Below are 16,086 nucleotides of genomic sequence, written 5' to 3'. Positions count from 1 at the left end.
TATCTTAGAAGATAGATTAAGGATCGACAAACCCGTAACTATTGCCTTTGTAGACTTAGAGAAAGCTTTTGAAGATGTTTACTGGATTACTCTCATTGAAATTCGGTAGGGAGCAGAGATAAAATACGGGGAGAGAAAGGCTGTTTACAACTTATACGGAAACAATACGGCAGTTGTAAGAGTCGAGGGGCATGAAAGGGAAACTGTGGTTGACAAGGGAGTGAGACAGGGTTGTAGCTTATCCCCGATGTTATTCAATCTGTTCACTGAGGAAGCTGTACAGGAAACCAAAGAAAAATTTGGACTAGGAATTAAAGTTCAGGAAGAAGCAATAATAACTTCGAGGCTTGCCGAGTTAGAAAACTGCTGCGGAAGCAAAGGGAACATCACAGCAAACGTAAACATAGCCAAAGCCTTGCAGACAAACAAAAATTCCGCGAAGCGAAATGTAGTGTGAGGAGGGCTATGTGAGAGGCGTTCAATGAATTCGAAAGTAAAGTTCTGTGTACTGACTTGGCAGACAATCCTAAGAAATTTTGGTCTTATGTCAAAGCGGTAGGTGGATCAAAACAAAATGTCCAGACACTCTGACCAAAATGGTACTGAAACAGAGGATAACAGACTAAAGACCGAAATACTAAATGTCTTTCTCCAAAGCTGTTTCACAGAGGAAGACTGCACTGTAGTTCCTTCTCCAGATTGTCGTACAGATGACAATATGGTAGATATCGAAAATGACGACAGAGGGATAGAGAAACAATTAAAATCGCTCAAAAGAGGAAAGGCCGCTGGACCTGATGGGATACCAGTTCGATTTTACACAGAGTACGCGAAGCAACTTGCCCCCCTTCTTGCAGCGGTGTACCGTAGGTCTCTAGAAGAGCGTAGCGTTCCAAAGGATTGGAAAAGGGCACAGGTCATCCCCGTTTTCAAGAAGGGACGTCGAACAGATGTGCAAAACAGTAGACCTATTTAACGTCGATCAGTTGTAGAATTTTGGAACACGTATTATGTTCGAGTATAATGACTTTTCTGGAGACTAGAAATCTACTCGGTAGGAATCAGCTTGGGTTTCCAAAAAGACGGTTGTGTGAAACCCAGCTCGCGCTATTCGTCCACGAGACTCAGAGGGCTATAGACACGGGTTGTCAGGTAGATGCCGTGTTTCTTGACTTCCGCAAGGCGTCGATACAGTTCCCTACAGTCGTTTAAAGAACAAAGTAAGAGCATGTGGACTATCAGGCCAATTGTGTGATTGGATTGAAGAGTTCCTAGATAACAGAACGCAGCATGTCATTCTCAATGGAGAGAAGTCTTCTGAAGTAGGATTGATTTCAGGTGTGCCGCAGTGGAGTGTCATAGGGCCGTTGCTATTCACAATATACATAAATGACCTTGTGGATGACATCGGAAGATCACTGAGGCTTTTTGCAGATGATGCTGTGGTGTAACGACAGGTTGTAACAATGGAAAATTTTACTGAAATGCAGGAGGATCTGCAGCGAATTGACGCATGGTGCAGGGAATGGCAATTGAATCTCAATGTAGACACGTGTAATGTGCTGCGAATACATAGAAAGGTAGATCCGTTATCATTTAGCTACAAAATAGCAGGCCAGCAACTGGAAGCAGTTAATTCCATAAATTATCTGGGAGTACGCATTAGGAGTGATTTAAAATGGAATCATGATATAAACTTGATCGTCGGTAAAGCAGATGCCAGACTGAGATTCATTGGAAGAATCGTAAGGAAATGCAGTCCGAAAACAAAGGAAGTAGGTTACAGTACGCTTGGTCGCCCACTGCTTGAATACTGCTCAGCAGTGTGGGATCCGTACCAGATAGGGTTGATAGAAGAGATAGAGAAGATCCGACGGAGAGCAGCGCGCTTCGTTACAGGATCATTTAGTAATCGCGAAAGCGTTACGGAGATGATAGATAAACTCCGGTGGAAGACTCTGCAGGAGAGACGCTCAGTAGCTCGGTACGGGCTTTTGTTAAAGTTTCGAAAACATACCTTCACCGAAGAGGCAAGCAGTATATTGGTCCCTCCTACGTATATCTCGCGAAGAGACCATGAGGATAAAATCAGAGAGATTAGAGCCCACACAGAGGCATACCGACAATCCTTCTTTCCACGAACAATACGAGACTGGAATAGAAGGGAGAACCGATAGAGGTACTGAGGGTACCCTCCGCCACACACCGACAGGTGGCTTGCGAAGTATGGATGTAGATGTAGATGTAATTCTGTCAGAGACAGCAAGGGACTTGGAAGAGCAGTTTAACGGAATGGCCATTGCCTTTAAAGGATGACATAAGATGGACTTCAACAAAAGCATAACAAGGCTGGTGGATGCTCGGAGTTTAGGAAACGAGACACTTAAGGTAGTAGATGATTTTTGCTATTTGGGCATCAAAATAACGGTCGGTGACCGAAGTAGATACGATGTGAAATGCAGACTGGCAATGGCAAGGAAAGCCTTTCCGAAGAAAAGAAATTTGTTGACATCGAATATAGATTTAAGTGTTAAGAAGTGTTTTCTGGAAATATTTGTCTGTAGTGTATCTATGTATGGAAGTGAAACATGGGGATAAACAGTTTAGACAAGAAGACAATAAAAACTGTTGAAATGCGGTGCTAGAGAAGAATGTTTAGGGTTAGATGGGTAGACCACGTAACTAATGAGGCGGTACTGAAGAGGACGTCAATACGAGATGCCTTTAATAGGTTCCACAACGAAACATTGTCTCGAAATTTGGTAGAAAATCCGAAGAAATTCTGGTCGTATGTAAAGTACACAAGCGGCAAGACGCAGTCAATACCTTCGCTGCGCAGTGCCGGTGGTACTGTTACCGACGACTGTGCCGCTAAAGCGGAGTTATTGAACGCAGTTTTCCGAAATTCAATCACCAGGGAAGACGAATGGAATATTACAGAATTTGAAACACGAACAGCTGCTAGCATGAGTTTCTTAGAAGTAGATACCTTAGGGATTCGAAGCAACTCTAATCGCTTGATACTGGCAAGTCTTCAGGTCCAGATTGTATACCGATTAGGTTCCTTTCAGATTACGCTGATACAATAGCTCCCTACTTAGCAATCATATACAACCGCTCGCTCACCGATAGATCTGTGCCTGCAGATTGGAAAATTGCGCAGGTCGCACCAGTGTTTAAGAAGGGTAGTAGGAGTAATCCATCGAACTACAGACCTATATCATTGACGTCGGTTTACAGTAGGGTTTTGGAGCATATACTGTATTCAAACATTATGAATCACCTCGAAGGGAACGATCTATTGATACGTAATCAGCATGGTTTCAGAAAACATCGTTCTTGTGCAACGCAGCTAGCTCTTTATTCGCACGAAGTAATCGCCGCTATCGACAGGGGATCTCAAGTTGATTCCGTATTTCTAGATTTCCGGATAGCTTTTGACACCGTTCCTCACAAGCGACTTCTAGTCAAGCTGCGGGCCTATGGGGTATGGTCTCAGTTGTGCGACTGGATTCGTGATTTCCTGTCAGGAAGGTCGCAGTTCGTAGTACTAGACGGCAAATCATCGAGTAAAACTGAAGTGATATCAGGTGTTCCCCAGGGAAGCGTCCTGGGACCTCTGCTGTTCCTGATCTATATAAATGACCTGGGTGACAATCTGAGCAGTTCTCTTAGGTTGTTCGCAGACGATGCTGTAATTTACCGTCTAGTAAGGTCATCCGAAGATCAGTATCAGTTGCAAAGCGATTTAGAAAGGATTGCTGTATGGTGTGGCAGGTGGCAGTTGACGCTAAATAACGAAAAGTGTGAGGTAATCCACATGAGTTCCAAAAGAAATGCGTTGGAATTCGATTACTCGATAAATAGTACAATTCTCAAGGCTGTCAATTCAACTAAGTACCTGGGTGTTAAAATTACGAAAAACTTCAGCTGGAAAGACCACATAGATAATATTGTGGGGAAGGCGAGCCAAAGGTTGCGTTTCGTTGGCAGGACACTTAGAAGATGCAACAAGTCCATTAAAGAGACAGCTTACACTACACTCGTTCGTCCTCTGTTAGAATATTGCTGCGTGGTGTGGGATCCTTACCAGGTGGGATTGACGGAGGACATCTAAAGGGTGCAAAAAAGGGCAGCTCGATTTGTATTATCACGTAATAGGGGAGAGAGTGTGGCAGATATGATACGCGAGTTGGGATGGAAGTCATTAAAGGAAAGACGTTTTTCGTCGCTGCGAGGTCTAGTTACGAAATTTCAGTCACCAACTTTCTTTTCCGAATGCGAAAATATTTTGTTGAGCCCAACCTACATAGGTAGGAATGATCATCAAAATAAAATAAGAGAAATCAGAGCTCGGACAGAAAAGTTTAGGTGTTCGTTATTCCCGCGCGCTGTTCGGGAGTGGAATGGTAGAGAGATAGTATGATTGTGGTTCGATAAACCCTCTGCCAAGCACTTAAATGTGAATTGCAGAGTAATCATGTAGATGTAGATGTAGACTGGAGAGACAGGAAATTCGTTGCACAACTTGACGAAAAGAAGGGATCGGTTGATAAGACGCATTCCGATACATCAAGGATCACCACTTTAGTACTGGAGAGATGTGTGGGGCGTAAAAATCGTAGGGGGAGACCAGGAGATGAATACAGTAAGCAGATTCAGAAGGATGTAGGCTGCAGTAGGTACTGGGAGATGAAGAAGGTCGCACACGATAGGGTAGCGTGGAGAGCTGCGTCAAACCAGTCTTCGGACTGAAGACCACAACAACATCACAAGGCGCGGCCGCGAGGGCGGAATTGTTTGTCTTGTATAGCGTTTCCTTATATGCTGCCGGCGTGTGTTCACGACTCTCAAAATGAGAGTTCTGTGAATTATTTGTTTGTTGCGCTGAAGGCATAATCATTATTGACCACAAGTGTTACAGAATTTCCAGTGATTACTCTCGTTCTTCACGTAGGTAGATTCGCAGTCTGGTTGATTGAAGTAGAAGTAGTGAATACTTAGTGAAGGTGCTGGCTAATAGAGCTACATACTATTCTGATTCAATTGATTTGTTCACCGAGATGTGAATATTTTCCTGTGTGTTTGGTGTCCTGGTTTGGTGCCCACTTTATCTGTCACAGGGGCCGTATCTAAAGTTGAGTTGTTATATGGTACTGTTTAAAGAGTAATTAACTTATTCTGCGATTATTTGATGCCCAATTTGTACCAGGAATAGCTCTGGACAATACAGAATTGAGCTGTCATAGTTTAATGTTCTGCTTTGGTACTCTCTTTGTGCAATGCGTTTGCGTTTTTAAAATTTTTCAGGACATCTACATCTACATGGATACTCTGCAAATCACATTTAAGTGCCTGGCAGAGGGTTTATCGAACCACCTTTACAATTCTCTATTATTCCAATCTCGTATAGCGCGCGAAAAGAATGAACACCTGTATATTTCCGTACGAGCTCTGGTTTCCCTTATTTTATCTTGGTCATCGTTCCTCCTTATGTAGGGGGGTGTCAACAAAATATTTTCGCATTCGGAGGAGAAAATTGGTGATTCGAATTTCGTGAGAAGATTCCGTCACAACGAAAAACGCCTTTCTTTTAATGATGTCCAGCCCAAATCCTGTATCATTTCTGTGACACTCTCTCCCATATTTCGCGATAATATAAAACGTGCTGCCTTTCTTTGAACTTTTTCGATGTACTCCGTCAGTCGTATCTCGTAAGGAACCCACACCGCGCAGCAGTATTCTAAAAGAGGACGGACAAGCGTAGTGTAGGCAGTCTCCTTAGTAGGTCTGTTACATTTTGTAAGTGTCCTGCCAATAAAACGCAGTCTTTGGGTAGCCTTCCCTACAACATTTTCTATGTGTTCCTTCCAATTTAAATTGTTCGTTATTGTAATACCTAGGTATTTAGTTGAATTTAGGGCTTTTAGTTTAGACTGATTTATCGTGTAACCGAAGATTAACGAGTTCCTTTTAGCACTCATGAGGATGACCTCACATTTTTCGTTATTTAGGGTCAACTGCCACTTTTCACACCATTCAGATATCTTTTCTAAATCGTTTTTCAATTTGTTTTGATCTTCTGATGACTTTATTAGTCGATAAACGACAGCGTCATCTGCAAACAACCGAAGACGGCTGCTCAGACTGTGTCCCAAATCGTTTATATAGATAAGGAACACCAAAGGGCGTATAACACTACCTTGGGGAACGCCAGAAATCACTTCTGTTTTACTCGATTACTTTCCGTCAGTTACTACGAACTGTGACCTCTCTGGCAGGAAATCACAAATCCAGTCACATAACTGAGACGATATTCCATAAGCACGCAATTTTACTACGAGCCGCTTGTGTGGTACAGTATCAAAAGCCTTCCGGAAATCCATAAATACGGAATCGATGTGAAATCCCTTGTCAGTAGCACTCAACCCTTCATGTGAATAAAGAGATAGTTGTGTTTCACAGGCACGATGTTTTCTAAACCCATGTTGACTGTGTCAATAGACCGTTTTCTTCGAGGTAATTCATAATGTTCGAACACAATATATGTTCTAAAATCTTGCTGGCATATTGACGTTAACGATATGGGCCTGTAATTTAGTGGATTACTCTTGCTACCTTTCTTGAATATTGGTGTGACCTGTGCAGCTTTCCAGTTTTTGGATACGGATCTTCCGTCGAGCGAACGGTTGTATATGATTGTTAAGTATGGAGCTAATGCATCAGCATACTCAGAAAGGAACCTAATTGGTATACGGTCTGGACCAGAAGACTTGCTTTTATTATGTGATTTGAGTTGCTTCACTACTCCGAGGATATTTACTCCTGCGGAGAAGCAAATATGCGATTATCGCAAGGACCAATAACTGGAAGTTCTCGAGAAAAGTCCCATATTTTCTAGTACGTGATATGTTATTATAGTCCCAAAAGGCTGCACATAACTGTTATGGAAACCGAAATAATATGTATAACCCTTGGACTTGAGAGTTTCTGGTCAAAAGTGTGGACATGAGAGTTTGTACATCAAACGAATTGCAGCCAATGGCGTTTTAGTGAGGTTTATTAATGTATCAATAGCAAAACAGTGTACAGTATGTGCTGCATTATAAATCATGGGCTTTGGGCAAAACGTCCTTTACCTTGTAGTTTGTGTATTTTGTGTTTTTTAGAATCGCTTCCTTTATAATATCACATTTACGTCTACTGTAAACGCCTTTACTTTTCTTTCTTGGTGGTTGTACATCACTCGTACTAGAAACACTGTAACAGTGCAGAAGTAATAGTTAAGCAGTGTAATAATACAATGAAAACTGAGTATAATGTTAGTTGTATTACAGTCATATAACGTTTATGTATATTATTGACTCAGCTGTTTCGCAGTCAGGTACAACAACCTTAGAAAGCAAAGTAAGCTACCAAATAGACCAACAATAAATCAAAGACAATGGTATTTCCACTCAGTAAGTGTGTTTCTAAAGAAAACAGTAAAATTTACTCGCTCATAACATGGAAACCATTAAGTGGAGATGAGGCATTTCTGTCACAATCAGTGTCGCTACCTTCAAAGATACAAAATCCGCTATTATCTCGTTTTGCAAAAAATGTGGACGTGAGGGGTTTCTGATCGTCTACGCAACCTGCCACTGATGATGTCTTGCAGAAAATAAAGGCGAAACGCGTATGGCACTAAAATTGCGTTTCATTCAGTTGCTGTCAGACGAACCATAAAGTAATAATTATCAATATACCGTAAGATTAAAATGTTGTTTATAAGATAAACCCACATCTGATCAATCCCCAGTCCAAACTGCACTCTGTTTCACAGAGGAAGACCGCACTGCAGTTCCTTCTCTAAATCCTCGCACGAACGAAAAAATGGCTGACATCGAAATAAGTGTCCAAGGAATAGAAAAGCAACTGGAATCACTCAACAGAGGAAAGTCCACTGGACGTGACGGGATACCAATTCGATTCTACACAGAGTACGCGAAAGAACTTGCCCCCCTTCTAACAGCCGTGTACCGCAAGTCTCTAGGGGAACGGAAGGTTCCAAATGATTGGAAAAGAGCACAGGTAGTCCCAGTCTTCAAGAAGGGTCGTCGAGCAGATGCGCAAACCTATACACCTATTATATCTCTGATGTCGATCTGTTGTAGAATTTTAGAACATGTTTATTTACTCGAGTATCATGTCGTTTTTGGAAACCCAGAATCTACTCTGTAGGAATCAACATGGATTCCGGAAACAGCGATCGTGTGAGACCCAACTCGCTTTATTTGTTCATGAGACCCAGAAAATATTAGATACAGGCTCCCAGGTAGATGCTATTTTTCTTGACTTCCGGAAGGCGTTCGATACAGTTCCGCACTGTCGCCTGATAAACAAATTAAGAGCCTACGGAATATCAGACCAGCTGTGTGGCTGGATTGAAGAGTTTTTAGCAAACAGAACACAGCATGTTGTTATCAATGGAGAGACGTCTACAGACGTTAAAGCAACTTCTGGCGTGCCACAGGGGAGTGTTATGGGACCATTGCTTTTCACAATATATATAAATGACCTAGTAGATAGTGTCGGAAGTTCCATGCGGCTTTTCGTGGATGATGCTGTAGTATACAGAGAAATTGCAGCATTAGAAAATTGTAGCGAAATGCAGGAAGATCTGCAGCGGATAGGCACTTGGTGCAGGGAGTGGCAACTGACCCTTAACATAGACAAATGTAATGTATTGCGAATACATAGAAAGAAGGATCCTTTATTGTATGATTATATGATAGCGGTACAAAAACTGGTAGCAGTTACTTCTGTAAAATATCTGGGAGTATACGTGCGGAACGATTTGAAGTGGAATGATCATATAAAATTAATTGTTGGTAAGGCGGGTACCAGGTTGAGATTCATTGGGAGAGTCCTTAGAAAATCAACAAAGGAAGTGGCTTACAAAACACTCGTTAGACCTATACTTGAGTATTGCTCATCAGTGTGGGATCCGTACCAGGTCGAGTTGACGGAGGAGATAGAGAAGATCCAAAGAAGAGCGGCGCGTTTCGTCACAGGGTTATTTGGTAACCGTGATAGCGTTACGGAGATGTTTAGCAAACTCAAGTGGCAGACTCTGCAAGAGAGGCGCTCTGCATCGCGGTGTAGCTTGCTGCCCAGGTTTCGAGAGGGTGCGTTTCTGGATGGGGTATCGAATATATTCCTTCCCCCTACTTATACCTGCCGAGGAGATCAGGAATGTAAAATTAGAGAGATTAGAGCGTGCACGGAGGCTTTCAGACAGTCGTTCTTCCCGCGAACCATACGCGACTGGAACAGGAAAGGGAGGTAATGACAGTGGCACGTAAAGTGCCTTCCGCCACACACCGTTGGATGGCTTGCGGAGTATAATTGTAGATGTAGATGTACCCGTATCCTGTTACAATCTCTAAAAAAGAATGGCTGAGTGGTGTAGCTGTGGATAATTCCACGCCACACGTTGACTCCCCACATCAGCATCAACATACTTTCACATGGTGCATGGAGTAGTGGCTACTCCTAGTCATTCCCTTTCCTGTTGTGGTCGCAGATGCAGCGAGGGAAAAAGCAACCGTCTCTGTGTACCCGTAAGAGACCTAATTCCTTCGTTGTACAGTTGATAGGCATAGCGCTGGCACCTGCTATTCACACCGCAAAGATGGCTCTGAGCACTATGGGACTTAACATCTGAGGTCACCAGTCCCCTAGAACGTAGAGCGGCTTAAACCTAACTAACCTAAGGACATCACACACATCCAAGCCCGAGTCAGGATTCGAACCTGCTACCGTAGCAGTCGCGCGGTTCCGTACTGAAGCGCCTAGAACCGCTCGGCCACACCGGCCGGCTCCGCAAAGATGCTCCTTGCTATAGCAGCATCGCTGACCACACCAATAAGGCGGGAGCAGCAAGAAGACACTCACGCAGAAATTCTCCGCGCCCCCGTAGTGCCGGCGGCCTGCCTTCAAACAGACAGACTCTACGGACACGAGGTCAGTTCTACGCCAGGGTACTCTCTAGTCACCGCCTAGTCCACAGGAGGCAGCGTCGAGAGGAACGTGTCCGGCGCCGACACAGACAAACTCCTCAGGTTAATCTGCGAGTCTTACGTTCTTCAGCTTTGAACAGTGCTATGGGAAAGTTTCTATTGAACGAACAGAGCTACGAGAACGAATTTCAACTGAATAGTGCTTCTAGTTGTATCACCAAAGACGGTTTATTTCAGCACAAGTTGTGGTGGCGCAGTGCACTACAAATTGAATAAAGTTCCACTCACCTCGTGGTGAATCTCTTATAACACGCACGCCTTCTTGAAGTTACTGACATGCAGTTATCAGCCACGACAAGCTGTAGAGAAAGCAGTCGTACGCATCGTAACTACATGTCGTAGTAAAATTGTTTTATCGATGAAAGAAATAATTACATTAAAGTATTTATGTCCGTAACACACTGAAGAGCCAAAGAAACTAGTACACCTGTGTACTGTCGTGAAGGGCCCTCCTGAGCACGCAGAAGTGCCGCAACACGACGTGGCATGGACTCGACTAATGTCTGGAGTAGTGCTGGAGGGAATCAACCCTGCTGGACTGGCCATAAATCCGTAACAGTACGAGGAGTGGAGATCTCGATTCAACAGCACATTGCAAGACATCCCAGATATGCTCAATAATGTTCATGTCTGGGGGGTTTGGTGGCCAGCGGAAGTGTTTAAACTCGGAAGTGTGTTCCTGGAGTCACTCTGTAGTGATTCCGAGCGTGTGGGGTGTCGCATTGTCCTGCTGGAATTCCCCAAGTCCGTCGTAATGCACAGTGGACATGAATGAATGCAGGCGATCAGACAGGATGCTTACGAATGTGTCACCTGTCAGAGACGTATCTAGACGTATCCGGGGTCCGATATCACTCCAACTGCGCACGCCCCACACCATTGCAGAGCCTCCACCAGCTTCAACAGTGCGCTACAGGCATGCAGGGTCCACGGATTGATGAGGTTGTCGTACACGTCCATCCGCTCGATACAATTTGAAACGAGACTCGTCCGACCACGCAGCATGTCTCCAGTCACCAACAGTCCAAGGTCGGTGCTGATGGGCCCCAGCGAGGCGTTAAGCTTTGTATCGTGCAGTTATCAAGGGTACGCGAGTGGGCCTTCGACTCCGAAAGTCGTTGCCGATGCTGTCTCGTTGAATGGTTCGCACGCGGACACTTGTTCACGGCCCAGCATTGAAATCTGCTGCAAACTGCTGCCCTTCAGCCGCATTGAACGATTCTCTTCAGTCGCCGTTGGTCACGTACTTGCAGGATGTTTTGCCGGCCGCAGTGATGTCCCAGGTTTGATGTTATACTGGACTCCTGATATTCACGGAACAATCGTGAAATGATCGTACTGGAATATCCCCACTTCATCACTACCTCGGAGATGCTGTGCTCCATCGTTTGTACGCCGGCTATAACACAACGTTCAGACTCACTTTAATCTTGATAACCTGCCATTGTAGCAGCAGTAACCGACCCAACAACTGCGCCAGACACCTGCTGTCTTATACAGGCGTTGCCGACCGCACCGTCGTATTCTGCCTGCTTACATATACATGGTGTTTCAAAAATGACCGGTATATTTGAAACGGCAATACAAACTAAACGAGCAGCGATAGAAATACACCGTTTGTTGCAATATGCTTGGGACAACAGTACATTTTCAGGCAGACAAACTTTCGGAATTACAGTAGTTACAATTGTCAACAACAGATGGCGCTGCGGTCTGGGAAACTCTATAGTACGATATTTTCCACATATCCACCATGCGTAGCAATAATATGGCGTAGTCTCTGAATGAAATTAACCGAAACCTTTGACAACGTGTCTGCCGGAATGGCTTCACATGCAGATGAGATGTACTGCTTCAGCTGTTCAATTGTTTCTGGATTCTGGCGGTACACCTGGTCTTTCAAGTGTCCCCACAGAAAGAAGTCACAGGGGTTCATGTCTGGCGAATAGGGAGGCCAATCCACGCCGCCTCCTGTATGTTTCGGATAGCCCAAAGCAATCACACGATCATCGAAATATTCATTCAGGAAATTAAAGACGTCGGCCGTGCGATGTGGCCGGGCACCATCTTGCATAAACCACGAGGTGTTCGCAGTGTCGTCTAAGGCAGTTTGTACCGCCACAAATTCACGAAGAATGTCCAGATAGCGTGATGCAGTAATCGTTTCGGATCTGAAAAATGGGCCACTGATTCCTTTGGAAGAAATGGCGGCCCAGACCAGTACTTTCTGAGGATGCAGGGACGATGGGACTGCAACATGGGGCTTTTCGGTTCCCCATATGCGCCAGTTCTGTTTATTGACGAAGCCGTCCAGGTAAAAATAAGCTTCGTCAGTAAACCAAATGCTGCCCACATGCATATCGCCGTCATCAATCCTGTGCACTATATCGTTAGCGAATGTCTCTCGTGCAGCAATGGTAGCGGCGCTGAGGGGTTGCCGCGTTTGAATTTTGTATGGATAGAGGTGTAAACTCTGGCGCATGAGACGATACGTGGACGTTGGCGTCATCTGGACCGCAGCTGCAACACGGCGAACGGAAACCCGAGGCCGCTGTCGGATCACCTGCTGCACTAGCTGCGCGTTGCCCTCTGTGGTTGCCGTACGTGGTCGCCCTACCTTTCCAGCACGTTCATCCGTCACGTTCCCAGTCCGTTGAAATTTCTCAAACAGATCCTTTATTGTATCGCTTTTCGGTCCTTTGGTTACATTAAACCTCCGTTGAAAACTTCGTCTTGTTGCAACAACACTGTGTTCTAGGCGGTGGAATTCCAACACCAGAAAAATCCTCTGTTCTAAGGAATAAACCATGTTGTCCACAGCACACTTGCACGTTGTGAACAGCACACGCTTACAGCAGAAAGACGACGTACAGAATGGCGCACCCACAGACTGCGTTGTCTTCTATATCTTTCACATCACTTGCAGCGCCATCTGTTGTTGAAAATTGTAACTACTGTAATTTCAAAAGTTTGTCCGCCTGAAAATGTACTGTTGTCCCAAGCATATTGCAACAAACGGTGTAATTCTATCGCTGCTCGTATAGTTTTTATTGCCGTTTCAAATATACCGGTCATTTTTGAAACACCCTGTATGTATTTAAATATGCATGCCTATACCAGTTTCTCTGGCGCTTCAGTGTAATTTTCAGTTTTTATATTTTAAGCGTCTAATAATCACGTTATTTATCACATGTCTAAAACCCAGTCGATTTGCGACAACCTGTCGCAACAGTCTTCTCTTCCTTTCGTGGTCTTTGCGGGAAATGTACATTGGCACCAATAGAATCGTTCTGTAGTCAGCATGAAATGCCAGCTTTGTAATTTTTCTCAATAGCGTTTCGCGAAAAAAGTGGTCTTCTTCCCTCCATGGATTCCAGTCTGAGTCTACGAAATATCTCCATGCTACTCGCGTGTTGATCCAGCCTAGTGGTAACAAATCTAGCAGTACGTCCGTGAATTGCTTCTACGCCTTCCTTTAATCCTAGCTGCTAGGAATCCCAAACACTTGAACAGTATTAAAGAATTGGTCGCACAAGTCTTGTACACATCGTCTCCTTCCGGCACGAGCTACAGTGTCCAATAATTCTCCCTACAAACAGAAGTCGACCATTCTCCCTCCCTACCACCAACCTTGACTTCACGTGCTCGTTCATTTCATATCGCTTTGCACCGTTTTCTCTAAATATTTCACCGACTTCTCTGTGTATAGCTCTCTGCCCGGGAACTGGGTGTTTGTGTTATCCTTATCATTTCATCATCATCATTCGTGACAGTGGCTCGCTTGGACTGGGCGAAAAATTGGACAGTGTAAAAATTGGTTTCATCATAGCGTAAGGCAGTACACTACTAATAGTGGGTCTTCTGAAAAGCAACGGTTACGAAATTTTTGTGTGATAACGTTAAAGGCTTTTTAAATAAAACAAACATTATTAATATTCTACTTCATTATATTTCACATCTACATATTTGCAGCCCTCTGCCGCTAGAGGGCTCCGAATTGTAGCGTCTAACATGGCGTTGTGTAACTTAACTATGTCTGTGCTTGCGAAACAGTGTTTTAGTCGGGTTACTATTCGTTCACACATGGAGTACCCTCTCTTTCAGCATGACAATGGCGGATGACGCACGAGTGCTGCGACATCTTCAACAATCGGTCGCCTTGCGTTCACTGTCAGCAATCATCCTCCCTACAGTCGCGATTTCGGCACATTAGATTTCGATTTGTTTACAAAAGTTAAAGAACACATTCGGCGACTTCACTTTGCTAGTGATGAAGCGGTGCGAGCAGTCCTGAGGTTGTGGCTCCGTCAACAAAGCCAGACATTCTGGAGTCATTATATCAACAAAATGGTCTCTCGTTGGGACGAATGTGTTTGTAGCCAAGGTAACAAAGTCGAGAAAAATAGTGTATACATGAAGAATACAGATGTAGAATATTAATATCGTTTTTTATTTGAAAAGAAATCTTCGCATGAAAAAATTGAAGGCATTACTTTTCAGCAAGCCATCTTAAAATATTCGAAAATTACAAGATTCACTTGGCTGCTCATCTGCAATAAAATATTATTCAACATTAGAGCAAGCTACCCTTCCTCCCACCGTACAGAAATTCTGTCCAAGTCATTCTCTGTTCTCTTTCAATAACTCAACGACATTTTTCCATACACTACAGTGTAGTTGGCAAATTGCTGTTCACCGTATCAGTCAGATCTTTTAGATACATAGAGAACAGGAGTGGTCCTATCACACTTCCCTGGGGAACTCTAGATGATAACCCTGTCTCTGATGGACACTCGCTATCCAGAACAACAAACTGGAGTCTGCTGGTTAAGAAGTGTTCGATCCACTCGCATATCTGGGAACCTTTTCCTTATGCTCGGATCTTTATTAGCAGCCTGCAGTGGAGCACCATGTCAAATGCTTTCTGGAAATCTAGGGAAATGGAATCTGCCTGTTGTCCTCCTTCCATAGTTCACAGTATATCATGTGAGAAAAGGACAAGTTGAGCTTTGCATGAGTGGTCCTTTCTAAATCCGTGCTACTTCGTGGACAGAAGCTTTACTGGCACAACGAAATATACACTCCTGGAAATGGAAAAAAGAACACATTGACACCGGTGTGTCAGACCCACCATACTTGCTCCGGACACTGCGAGAGGGCTGTACAAGCAATGATCACACGCACGGCACAGCGGACACACCAGGAACCGCAGTGTTGGCCGTCGAATGGCGCTAGCTGCGCAGCATTTGTGCACCGCCGCCGTCAGTGTCAGCCAGTTTGCCGTGGCATACGGAGCTCCATCGCAGTCTTTAACACTGGTAGCATGCCGCGACAGCGTGGACGTGAACCGTATGTGCAGTTGACGGACTTTGAGCGAGGGCTTATAGTGGGCATGCGGGGGGCCGGGTGGACGTACCGCCGAATTGCTCAACACGTGGGGCGTGAGGTCTCCACAGTACATCGATGTTGTCGCAAGTGGTCGGCGGAAGGTGCACGTGCCCGTCGACCTGGGACCGGACCGCAGCGACGCACGGATGCACGCCAAGACCGTAGGATCCTACGCAGTGCCGTAGGGGACCGCACCGCCACTTCCCAGCAAATTAGGGACACTGTTGCTCCTGGGGTATCGGCGAGGACCATTCGCAACCGTCTCCATGAAGCTGGGCTACGGTCCCGCACACCGTTAGGCCGTCTTCCGCTCACGCCCCAACATCGTGCAGCCCGCCTCCAGTGGTGTCGCGACAGGCGTGAATGGAGGGACGAATGGAGACGTGTCGTCTTCAGCGATGAGAGTCGCTTCTGCCTTGGTGCCAATGATGGTCGTATGCGTGTTTGGCGCCGTGCAGGTGAGCGCCACAATCAGGACTGCATACGACCGAGACACAAAGGGCCAACACCCGGCATCATGGTGTGGGGAGCGATCTCCTACACTGGCCGTACACCACTGGTGATCGTCGAGGGGACACTGAATAGTGCACGGTACATCCAAACCGTCATCGAACCCATCGTTCTACCATCCCTA

This window comes from Schistocerca nitens, chromosome 10, assembly GCF_023898315.1.
Source record: "Schistocerca nitens isolate TAMUIC-IGC-003100 chromosome 10, iqSchNite1.1, whole genome shotgun sequence".
Classification (NCBI taxonomy): domain Eukaryota; kingdom Metazoa; phylum Arthropoda; class Insecta; order Orthoptera; family Acrididae; genus Schistocerca; species Schistocerca nitens.
The sequence above is the reverse complement of the archived record's forward strand: the minus strand, read 5'-3'. Positions refer to the sequence as shown.